The sequence below is a fragment of the Nomascus leucogenys genome, chromosome 9, assembly GCF_006542625.1.
Source record: "Nomascus leucogenys isolate Asia chromosome 9, Asia_NLE_v1, whole genome shotgun sequence".
NCBI lineage: Eukaryota > Metazoa > Chordata > Mammalia > Primates > Hylobatidae > Nomascus > Nomascus leucogenys.
In genome coordinates this window covers 65860759-65873457 of record NC_044389.1, presented here as the reverse complement: position 1 = coordinate 65873457, position 12699 = coordinate 65860759, and positions in this window count along the sequence as shown.

Genomic DNA, 12699 nt, shown 5'->3' with positions numbered 1-12699 from the left:
GTAAAAAAAAAAGAAAAGTGAAAGCAGGTAGAGAAGGGAGAGTGCCGTGGTTTGGATATTTGACCCCTTCAAACTTCATGTTGAAATTTGATCTCCATTGTTGAAAGCGGGGCCTAATGGGAACAGATCCTTCATGACTGGTGTGGTGTTGTCCTCATGGTAATAAGTGAGTTCTTGCTCTAGTAGTTCCCATTAGAGCTGGTTGTTAAAAAGAACCTGGCACCTCCCCCCTTCAGTCTCTTGTGTCTCCTCTTGCCATGTGATCTGTGCACATGCTAGCTTCCCTCCCCTTTCTTCCATCAGCTGAAGCAGCCTGAAGCCCTCACCAGGAGCAGATGCTGGTGCCATGCTTCTTATACGATCTGCAGAACTGTGAGCCAAATAAGCCTTTTTTCTTTATAAATTACCCAGCCTTGGATATTTCTTTTATTTTTTGAGATGGAGTTTCGCTCTGTCACCCAGGCTGGAGTGCAGTGGCACAATCTCAGCTCACTGCAAGTTCTGCCTCCTGGGTTCACACCATTCTCCTGCCTCAGCCTCCCAAGTAGCTGGGACTACAGGCACCTACCACCATGCCCAGCTAATTTTTTGTATTTTTAGTAGAGACGGGGTTTCACTGCGTTAGCCAGGATGGTCTCGATCTCCTGACCTCATGATCCACCCACCTCGGCCTCCCAAAGTGCTGGGATTACAGGTGTGAGCCACCATGCCTGGCTGGGTATTTCTTTATAGCAACACTAAGACAGACAAAGAAAGAAAGTATCTCCAAGAGCTGTGGAACAAAATGATTCAACATACGTATAACTGGAATCCAAGAAGGAAAAGGGAGAAAAAATGATGCAGAAAAAAAGATTTGAAGAGATAGTAGCAAAGAATTATCCAAAAATTATGAAAGATATCAAACCACACATCCAGGAATCTCATAGTACCTCCAAAAGGATGAAGCATACACACCCACATAAGCACATAATATTTAAATTGCTGAAAACCAAAGATAAAGAGAAAATCTTTTTTTTTTTCCTAAGAGATGGAGTCTCACTCTTTCTCCCAGACGAGAATGCAGTGGCACCTTCTTAGCTCACTGCAGCCTCAAACACCTCGGTTCAAGCAATCTTCCTGCCTCAGCCTCCTGAGTAGCCAGGACTAACTACAGATGTGCACCAGCACACCCAGTTAATTTTTTTTTTTTTTTGAGATGGAGTCTTGCCCTTTTTGCCCAGGCTGCAGTGCAAAGGCATGATCTCGTCTCACTGCAACCTCTGCCTCCCAGGTCCAAGGGATTCTCCTGCCTCAGCCTCCTGAGTAGCTGAGATTACAGGTGCCCACCAGCATGCCTATCTAATTTTTGTATTTTTAGTAGAGATGGGGTTTCACCATGTTGGCCAGGCTGGTCTCGGACTCCTGACCTCAAGTGATCCGCCCACCTCAGCCTCTGAAATTGCTGGGATTACAGGCATGAGTCACTGTGTCCAGCCAAAAAGAAAATCTTAAAGGCAGCCAGAAAAAAAAAAAAAAGGCACATTACTTACAGAGGAATTACAACAGACTTCTGGTCACAAATTATACACCTCAGAAGGTAATGGAGTGACATGCTAGCAGTGGAAGGGAAGGCTTCTGGACCTTACATTCTGATGGTTCTCCCTTGAGATGTCCCTTCCATTTGGGGATTATTCACTTAAACATTATTGCCCTCATAAACAGAAACTAATGGCCACAGCTCTCTCATAACATTCTGACACACATGTGGACATTAACTTTTCCTTTAATTTACCTAAGCAGCAGTAAATAACAGTGTATTAGTCCATTTTCATACTGCTATAAAGAACTGCCTGAAACTGGGTTATTTATTTATTTTTAAATTTTACTTTAAGTTCTGGGATACATGTGCTGAACGTGCAGATTGGTTACATAGGTATACATGTGCCATGGTGGTTTGCTGCACCTATCAACCCATCATCTATGTTTTAAGCTCTATATGAATTAGGTATTTCTCCTAATGCTATCCTTCCCCTTGCCCCCCACAGCACACAGTGATGTTCCCCTCCCTGTGTCCATGTGTTTTCATTGTTCAGCTCCCACTGTGAGTGAGAACATGCTGTGTTTGGTTTTCTGTTCGTGTGTTAGTTTGCTGAGGATGATGGTTTCCAGCTTCATCCATGTCCCTGCAAAGGAGATGAACTCATTCTTTTTTATGGCTGCATAGTATTCCATGGTGTAAATATGCCACGTTTTATTTATCCAGTCTAACATTGATGGGCATTTGGGTTGGTTCCAACTCTTTGCTATTGTAAATAGTGCTGCAATAAACATATGTGTGCATGTGTCTTTATAGTAGAATGATTTATAATCCTTTGGGTATATGCCCAGTAATGGGATTGCTGGGTCAAATGGTATTTCTGGTTCTAGATCCTTGAGGAATCACCACACTGTCTTCCACAATGGTTGAACTAATTTACACTCCCACCAACAGTGTAAAAGCATTCCTCTTGCTCTGCATCCTCACCAGCATCTGTTGTTTTAACGATCACCATTCTAACTGGCATGAGATGGTATCTCATTGTGGTTTTCATTTGCATTTCTCTAATGACTGAGATTGGGTTATTTATAAAGGAAAGAGGTTTCATTTACTCAGTTCAGCATGACTAGGGAGGCCTCAGGAGAATTACAATCATGGCAAAAGGCAAAGGGGAAGCAAAGCACCTACTTCACAAGGCAGCAGCAAGGAGAAATGCTGAGCAAAGGGGGAAGAGCCTCTTAAGAAACCATCAGATCTCATAAGATCTCACTCACTATTATGAGAACAGCATGGGGGAACTGCTCCCATGATTCAATTACCTCCATCTGGTCTCTCCCTTGACATGTGGGGATTATGGGGATTACAATTCAAGATGAGATTTGGGTGGGGACACAAAGCCTGACCATATCAAACAGGATCATTCAGCAATGGTTAAGATTCCTCAGGGTTGGGGAAAGCAAAAGGAAATTACACATATATGATGTGGCTGACCCAGTGCTGATAATGGCCTTTCCTTACCTCCCAGGTGAATCATGACAGTCTGCCAGAGACTGCAAACATTTTCTATAAAGGGCCAAATAAAAAATGTAGACTTTAGGCCACATGTGGTGTCTGTGGCTGCTGCTTCTTTTTCTTCTACAATCCTTATAAAGTGTAAAAATCAAAACCAAAAATGTTCTTAGCTTATGGGCTGGACAGAAATCTAAAATTTTTATTTAGACCACATATGGTCTTTTTAGTGCTGCAACAGCTGCAGCAGTTGCTGCGATTGCTTTTTCCTCTATAATCCTTTAAAAATGTAAAACACATACATTCTTAGTGTGCAGTCTGGACAAAAATAGGCAATGAGCTGGATTTGGACTGTGGGCCTTCCTTTGCTGACCCCTGCCCTAGGCCACTTTCTTTGGCTAGTGAATGGTTTGAGAACACGTATATGGTCCAGGTTTGACCAGCACATCATGATGGAGAGCCTTCTGGGGAACAGGTTTAACTTGCTTATAGAAAGAAGCACATGGGGTGAATATTCTTCCTCTGAGGCTGATATCTGTGTATTGTGTGTAGTATTTTTTCTTTCTTTCTTTTTCTGAGACAGAGTTTGCTTTGTTGCCCAGGCTGGAGTGCAATGGTACAATCTCGGCTCACTGCAACCTCTGCCTCCCAGGTTCAAGCAATTCTCATACCTCAGCCTCCTGAGTAGCTGGGATTACAGGTGACCGCCACCATGCCCTGTTGATTTTTTGCATTTTAGTAGAGATGGGGTTTCACCATGTTGCCCAGGCTGGTCTCAAACTCTTGAGCTTAGGCAATCTGCCCGTCTCGGCCTCCCAAAGTGCTAGGCGTTAGCCACCGCACCTGGCTGTGTGTAGTATTTCTATGTATGATCCTAGATGACAGCCATGAGAAAGCAAGCCTAAGAACAAAGGGAAAATCTTGAGGATGGTAGCATGCAAAAGGAAGTCGATGTCTTTAATGACATCTTTTCTCTGTAGAACTATCTTAGAAAAGCCTATTTCTATGCTATTCATTTTATGAGATATAAAGTATAAGCTACTGAAAGCAGCCTAGTTACTATAGATAGTAAGCTGCAATTATGTAGCAGAGAATTTTGTGGGTAGCTTTGTGAGTTCCAGGCCCCAGAATTTTTACACTGGAGGAGCAAAGAGCAGCAGTTTGATTGGATAAGAAAGTTAATGCTATATAGGCATAGCAATTTACATAAGACCACAGTTACTTTTCTATGTCAAAGAAAAGGGTGTTTTCATGGAGAGTTTAAGATGTCGGGCCGGGTGAGGTGGCTCACACCTGTAATCCCAGCACTTTGGGAGGCCGAGGTGGGCAGAACACGAGGTCAGGAGATCGAGACCATCCTGGCTAACACAGTGAAACCCCGTCTCTACTAAAAATACGAAAATTAGCCAGGTGTGGTGGCACATGCCTATAGTTCCAGCTACTCGGGAGGCTGAGGCAGGAGAATTACTTGAATCCAGCAGGTGGAGGTTGCCAAGATCGCGCCATTGCCCTCCAGCCTGGGTGACAGAGTGAGACTCCGTCTCAAAAGAAAAAAAAGATGCTAACATACTCTAATCCTCTCCTATCGTGCAACACATCCAAAGGGTCTTTATTGTTATCTCTTGTAGTTTGGATCATTGCTCCCAAATCTTTATTTCCTCTCTGTGCTAGAATGATATATCTACACATTTCACATGTACCTTTGCAGTACCTTTCACTAGAGTAGAAAAAATATATTTTTCCACCTCACTGATGTTGGGCTTTGGACATAGGACTTGTTTTGGCCAATGTAATGTGAACTGAAGTTACAGTGCGCCAGTTGGTTGGGGATAGGGTAGCCTAAAAAAGGACATCATGGGCCAGGCTCGGTGGCTCACGCCTGTAATCTCAGCACTTTGGGAGGCTGAGGCAGCGAGTGGATTGCTTGAGGACAGGAGTTCAAGACCAGCCTGGCCAATAGGGTGAAACCCTGTCTCTACAAAAAGTAAAAAATTAGCCGGGCATGGTGGTGAACACCTGTAGTCCCAGGTACTTGGCAGGCTGAGGCAAGAGAATTGCTTGAATCCAGGAGGCAGAGATTGCAATGAGCTGAGATTGTACCAATGCACTCCAGCCTGGGCGACAGAGTGAGACTCTGTCTCAAAAAATAAAAATAAAAAAAATAAAAAGGACATCATATTTCTATTCACTGCTATGTTCTTGGGAGCCACTAGAAGAAAGCATACCCCAGGTTACTAATGCCCTATCAGCTTGGGCCCCAGAATTAAGATATATGGAATCCAACCATAAGTCTGGGTTCTAACCTGGCCTGAGCCCAGCCCAGATCTGTGAACGTAGCCAATTCATGAGAAAAATAAATGCTTGTGTTTATAAGCCATGAAGAATTTTAAGGTGTTTTGTAATAAAACCTCCACGTAGTTTCCAGTCTCTTTAGGGGTAGATATCTTCTTCTCCTGCTGGGTAAAAAGATGGACACATTATCAACTCAGCTGATCAGCAAACTAAAAAAAAAAAAAAAATAGGTACATTTCTTCAAACACATTAAATGCTTTGTGTCCAGATCCAGATGACCAAGGCCTAGAGAGAGTAACCATTTTCCTCTCTCAGTCTGAGCTCCCGTATCATATCTCAAAATGTGTTTCTCTCTTCTCAGGATGACTGACATTAACCATATCTACTTCCTTCAAGGGGACCCACTCCTAACCACAGAAGTGGTTATACCCCTAGCAGCCTAAGTACATCAGAACATTACAGAGAATCCTCTACTTCTATCCTTCTAATTAGAAAAACAAGCAAACAGAAACCTCTATTATATAGACAAAGAAATCTTATTGTGAGAGGAAAAGCAAATGAATCCTGCCTGCCATCAACAGATTATTTTAGTGGTTGATTTTATTTTTTGGGTGGCTTGACATTACTAATCACACTGTATTATACGAAGCGAAAAACTCGGGGTATGTTCAAAGTGATACCAGCCTGCATTCCCTCATTCAAAACCTTGGGGGAAAATGTGCTTTGGAATTAAAAATATTTTGGATTTTAGAGAAGAATATGCAGAAACCATTTTAAAGTTCTCATTTTTTTTTTAAATCTTAAAACCAGTTTTAATGGGGTATAATTTACATACACTAAAATGCATCCGTTTTAAGTATACCCAGTGAATTTAGGCCATTGTATACCCTTGTACAACCACAATCAGGGTCAAGAACATTCCCAACACAGGCCGGCGCGGTGGCTCACACCTGTAATCCCAGCACTTTGGGAGGCCGAGGTAGGTGGATCACCTGAGGTCGGGAGTTCGAGACCAGCCTGACCCACATGGAGAAACCCTATCTCTACTAAAAATACAAAATTAGCTGGGCTTGGTGGCACATGCCTGTAATCCCAGCTACTTGGGAAGGCTGAGGCAGGAGAATCGCTTGAACCTGGGAGGTGGAGGTTGCGGTGAGCTGAGATCACGCCATTGCACTCCAGCCTGGGCAACAGCAAAAACTCTGTCTTTAAAAAAAAAAAAAAAAAAAAAAGAACATTCCCAACACCCCAGAAAGTTCCTTCCAATCCTTTTGGTCATAATCACATCCCACAATTAAACATACTGAGATTTTTTTTTTTTTTGGAGACAGAGTCTTGCTCTGTCGCCCAGGCTGGAGTGCAATGGCAGGATCTCAGCTCGCTGCAGGCTCCGCCCCGCCGGGGTTCATGACATTCTCCTGCCTCAGCCTCCCGAGTAGCTGGGACTACAGGTGTCCGCCACCTTGCCCGGCTAATTTTTTGTATTTTTAGTAGAGACAGGGTTTCACCATGTTAGCCAGGATGGTCTCGATCTCCTGACCTCGTGATCCACTGGCCTCGGCCTTGCAAAGTGCTGGGATTACAGGCATGAGCCACCGCACCTGGCAACACACTGAGATTTCTACACTGACATATGTGAGTACTGACACTAAATGAAATTAAGAATATTAATGCCTTATATCATATTGGGCCAGGTTTTCCCAATAAATAAGCTTGCCATAAGCTTTCAGAAACCTTTTAGTTTTCAAAACATCTTGGATTTTGAAATCACTGGTAAGAAATTATGGGCCTGTTGTAAAAAGAGTTATATCATAATGAAAAAGAAAGGTGATAATTACTCTTACTTATGCATGTTAATTGCTTGTATTAGAGACATCTGGGATTTATGAAAAATGAACTCATGAACAAAGGACCTTCTGAATAATGTTTTGAAAACTAACCTATTTTAAGAAAATTTTATTAGTGTATACTGTGTACCTAATAGTATACCTGGCACATAATAGATACACAGTAATACATTTTTATTTTTTTTCTGTTGATTCTACCCAACTCATATCTCCATACTCCTGTCGTTTTTGTTTGTTTGTTTGTTTTGTTTTTGTTTTTTTTTTGAGACCGAGTTTTGCTCTTGTTGCCCAGGCTGGAGTGCAATGGCACCATCTCTGCTCACTGCAATGTCCACCTCCCGAGTTCAAGTGATTCTCCTGCCTCAGCCTCCCGAGTAGCTGGGATTACAGGCATGCGCCACCACGCGCAGCTAATGTTTGTATTTTTAGTAGAGATGGGGTTTTACCATGTTAGCTAGGCTCATCTCGAACTCCTGACCTCAGGTGATCCACCCTTCTTGGCCTCCTGAAGTGCTGGGATTACAGGTGTGAGCCACTATGCTCGGCCTCCTGTCTTTTTTTATATTAGTATTTTCCTCAGAAACCTCCTGTGCTTATTTCAAAAAGCTCTAATTTTTTTTTCTTGTTTATTGTCTGGCACATCTTCTAGAATTGTCCAATACTGTAGTAATTAGCACATGTGGCTATTTATTTTTTATAAAGACAGGGTCTCATTCTGTCATCCAGGCTGGAGTGCAATGGTGTGATCATGGCTTGCTGTAACCTTGAACTCCTGGGCTCAAGTGATCCTCTCACCTCAGCCTCCCAAGTAGCTAGGACTTTAGGCATGTGCCACCATGCCTGGCTAATTTTTTTATATCACTTTTTTTGTAGAGAGTGCTTCTCACTACGTTGCCCAGGCGGGGCTCAAGTGATCCTCCAGCCTCAGCCTCCCGAAGTGCTGGGATTATGGACATAAACCACCACTCCAGCCACATGTGGCTATTTAAATTTAAATTAATGGCAATTAAAACGAAAAAGTCAGTTCCTTTAGCCACACTTAAGTTGCTTGATAGCCACATGCAGCTAGTGGCTACCGTATCAGATAGTGCAGAATAGTTCCACCATTGCAGAATGTTCCATTGGACAGAATTGTGCTGTCTTGTTCACCACTTAATTTTTAGTGCCTTGCACAGACGTTGGGATCCAGTAGATAATTAACAAATATTTGCTGAATAAATGTTTTTAGTTCATCTGGAAACACCATCATGCAAATGCAAAACACAGAGTTTCTTCTGAAATAGATGTTTGAATAGCAGGGGTTTTTGGTGTTTTTTTTTTTTTTTTTTTTTTTTTTGACAGGGTCTCGCTGTTGCCCAGGCTGGAGTTCTATGGTGCAATTATAGTTCACTGCAAACTTACACTGCTGGGCTCAAGCAATCTTCTATCTTAGCCCCCAAGTAGCTGGGACTACAGGTATGTTTCACAATGGCCAACTAATTTTTAAATTTTTATTTTGTAAAGACGAGGTCTTGCTATGTTGACCAGGCTTTTTTTTTTTTTTTTTTGAGACAATCTTATTCTGTTGCCCAGGCTGGAATGCAGTGGTGGGATCTTGGCTCATTGCAACCTCTGCCTCTTGGGTTCAAGTGATTCTCCTGCCTCAGCCTCCCTAGTAGCTGGGATTACAGGCATGCACCACCACACCCGGCTAATTTTTTGTATTTTTAGTAGAGACGGGGTTTCACCATGTTGGGCAGGCAGGTCTCGAATTCCTGACCTCACATGATCCACTTGCCTCGGCCTCCCAAATTTCTGGGATTACAGGCATGAGCCACTGCATCTGACCTAAAATGATTTATTTGAAAAAGTAAGGCCGGTCTCAGTGGTTCACGCATGTAATCCCAGCACTTTGGGAGGCTGAGGCGGGCAGATCATGAGGTCAGAATATTAGAGACCATCCTGGCTAACACGGTGAAACCCCGTCTCTACTAAAAATACAAAAAATTAGCCGGATATGGTGGCATATGCTTGTAGTCCCAACTACTTGGGAGGCTGAGGCAGGAGAATCGCTTGAACCCCGGAGGTGGAGGTTGCAGTGAGCCAAGATTGCGCCACTGCACTCCAGCTTGGGTGACAGAGCAAGACTCTGTCTCCAAAAAAAAAAGTAAAAGATTAGATTAGATTCAGACTCTATTTAGTTTTGATTATTAATAGCTTTCAGACATTGGGTGCTTACTATATGCCAGGCACTGTTCTCAGCGTTTTACACATATTACCTCATTAATTTTCACAACAACCTTACGATGTATGCACTATTCTCAACTTACAGATAAGGACGCTGAGACACAAAGAGGAAAGTAACTTGTCCAAGTTCACAGAGCTATTATGTGGAGGGCCAGGATTTAAGCCCAGGCCGTCTGGCTCCAGGTGCCAAGCAATGTACTGTAACACTTTGAACCCTTTATGATTATTTTTAATAAGGGCATTTATTTATTTATTTATTTATTTTTGAGACAGAGTCTTGCTCTGTCGCCCAGTCTGGAGTGCAGTGGCGCGATCTCGGCTCACTGCAAGCTCTGCCTCCCGGGTTCACGCCATTCTCCTGCCTCAGCCTCCCGAGTAGCTGGGACTACAGGCGCCTGCTACCACGCCCGGCTAATTTTTTATTTTTAGTAGAGACGAGGTTTCACCGTGTTAGCCAGGATGGTCTCGATCTCCTGACCTCGTGATCCACCTGCCTCGGCCTCCCAAAGTGCTGGGATTACAGGCGTGAGCCACTGCGCCCGGCCAATAAGGGCTTTTAAAATGAACTCTTTTTTTTTTTTTTTTTTTTTTTTTGAGACGGAGTCTCGCTCTGTCGCCCAGGCTGGAGTGCAGTGGCGCAATCTCGGCTCACTGCAAGCTCCGCCTCCCGGGTTCACGCCGTTCTCCTGCCTCAGCCTCTCTGAGTAGCTGGGACTACAGGCGCCCGCCACCACGCCCGGCTAATTTTTTGTATTTTTTAGTAGAGACGGGGTTTCACCGTGGTCTCGATCTCCTGACCTCGTGATCCGCCCGCCTCGGCCTCCCAAAGTGCTGGGATTACAAGCGTGAGCCACCGCGCCCGGCCAAAAAATAAATAAATAAATAAATAAATAAATAAATAAAATAAAATAAAATAAAATGAACTCTTTATGAGGCCGGACGTGGTGGCTCACACCTAAAATCCCAGCACTTTGGGAGGCTGAGGAGGGTGGATCATGTGAGGTCAGGAGTTCATGACCAACCTGGCCAACATGGTGAAACCCCATCTCTACTAAAAATATGAAAAAAAAAAAAATTAGCTGGGTTCACACCCAAGCCTGTAATCCCAGCCACTTGGCACTCTGCCTGAGGCAGGAGAATCACTTGAACCCGGGAGGCGAAAGTTGCAGTGGGCCGAGATCGAGGAACTGCCTTCTAGCCTGGCCAGAGCAAGACTCAAAAAACAAAACCAAACAAAAACAGGAAAAATAACTCTTTATGATTGTTTTTATTTTTATTTATTTTTATTTTTATTTTTAGACGGAATCTTGCTCTGTCCCAGACTGGAGCGCAATGGTGTGATCTTAGCTCACTGCAACCTCTGCCTCCCGGATTCAAGCTATTCTCCTGCTTCAGCCTCCCGAGTAGCTGGGATTATAGGCACCAGCCACCATACCCGGCTAATTTTTGTATTTTTAGTGGAGATGGGGTTTCACCATGCTGGCCAGGCTGGTCTTGAACTCCTGACCTCGCGATCCACCTGCCTCGGCCTCCCAAAGTGTTGGGATTACAGGCGTGAGCCACCGCGCCTGGCCCCTATGATTATTAATATTATTTTTTTATTTTTTATTTTTTTGAGAAGGGAGTCTCGCTCTGTCGCCCAGGCTAGAGTGCAGTGGTGCGATCTCGGCTCACTGCAACCTCCGCCTCCCAGGTTCAAGCAATTCTCCTGCCTCAGTCTCCTGAGTAGCTGGGATTACAGGCGCCCGCCACCCTGCCCAGCTAATTTTTGTATTTTTAGTAGAGACAGGGTTTCACCATGTTGGTCAGGCTGGTCTCGAACCCCTGACCTCGTGATCCACCCGCCTCGGCCTCCCAAAGTGCTGGGATTACAGACATGAGCCACCGGGCCCGGCCTGATTATTTTTAAGAAGGACCATTTAGTCTCTTTCTTCCTTTATATTATACCTCTTCTTTCATTTTTTCTTATTTAACTTAGCTAGGACACACTCAAAAATGGTAAATAATAGCTACTATATCCCTGCCTCCTTATTGAGTTTCTGATTTTAAGGTGAAAGCCTCTGCCATTTCACTGAAATGTGTGGTGCTCTCTGATGATTATCTAGATCCAATTAAGGAAACATTCTTTTATTTCTAGTTTACTAAGAATTTAAAAAATTCAGAGTGGTTGTTGAATGTTATACAATGTATCTCTAGAGACTATCATTTGGTTTTTCTCCTTCAGTCTAATAAATTACACTAGTAGATTTCTTAATGTTAAATCACTGTTTATGTTAAACTATATACTTTGTCATGATGTAAATTCTTTTTACTACCACATTGCTGGAATTTGATACCATCTTTTTTTTTTTTAAGAGTCTCACTCTGTTGCCCAGGCTGGAGTGCGGTAGTATGACCTTGGCTCACTGCAAACTCTGCCTCCTGGGTTCAAGTGATTCTCCTGCCTCAGCCTCCTGGGTAGCTGGGACTACAGGCGCATGCCACCACACCCGGCTAATTTTTGTATTTTTAGTAGAGACAGGGTTTCACCATGTTGGCCAGGCTAGTCTCAAACTCCTGACCTCAGGTGATCCACCTGCCTCAGCCTCGCAAAGTGCCGGGATTACAGGTGTGAGCCACTGTGCCCGGTCTGATAACATCTTAATTCTTTTTACTTAAAAAATTTTGTTTTGTAGAGATGGGATCTCACTATGTTGCCCAGGCTGGTCTCAAACTCTTGGCCTCAACCCATCCTCCTGCCTCAGTCTTCCAAAGTCCTTCGATTTACAGGTGTGAGCCACAGCATCAATAACATCTAAATACTCAATTTTGCCTTCATAACAAAATCATAGTGAGAAAGGAAGTTTCCCTTCTCTTTTTTGGGTACTGTTTGTCTTGGGTTTTAGTATGAGAGTTATGCTGCCTTGTGGAATAAACTGGGAAAGGGTCTCCCTTGTTTGAGATATTTTGGTCTCTCTAAAATCTAGCCAGTTTTGGGTACCCCATCTCACTATCTCCTTCCTTCCAGTGGTGCCCCAATAGTACCATCAATCATTTTACCATGAGGATTTCTCACACTAGCTCTCAAGGTTCCTCATAAAGTGGGCTCACAATGCTGATCTCCAACAAAGCCTTTGTGTCATTCAACTTTATCACGTTCCTTGCACATGTCACAGACCTTCCCATTTTCAAGGCTTTGCTAATTTCATGACATTTGCCTTGTTAAATCCTGACTATTAGTGTTTGGGCTGGTACTGGGTGTTGATTATGGCACAAGGAAACTAACATTTCAGGCAGAGACTGTGTACCTGCTTAACACCCTTCATTCTA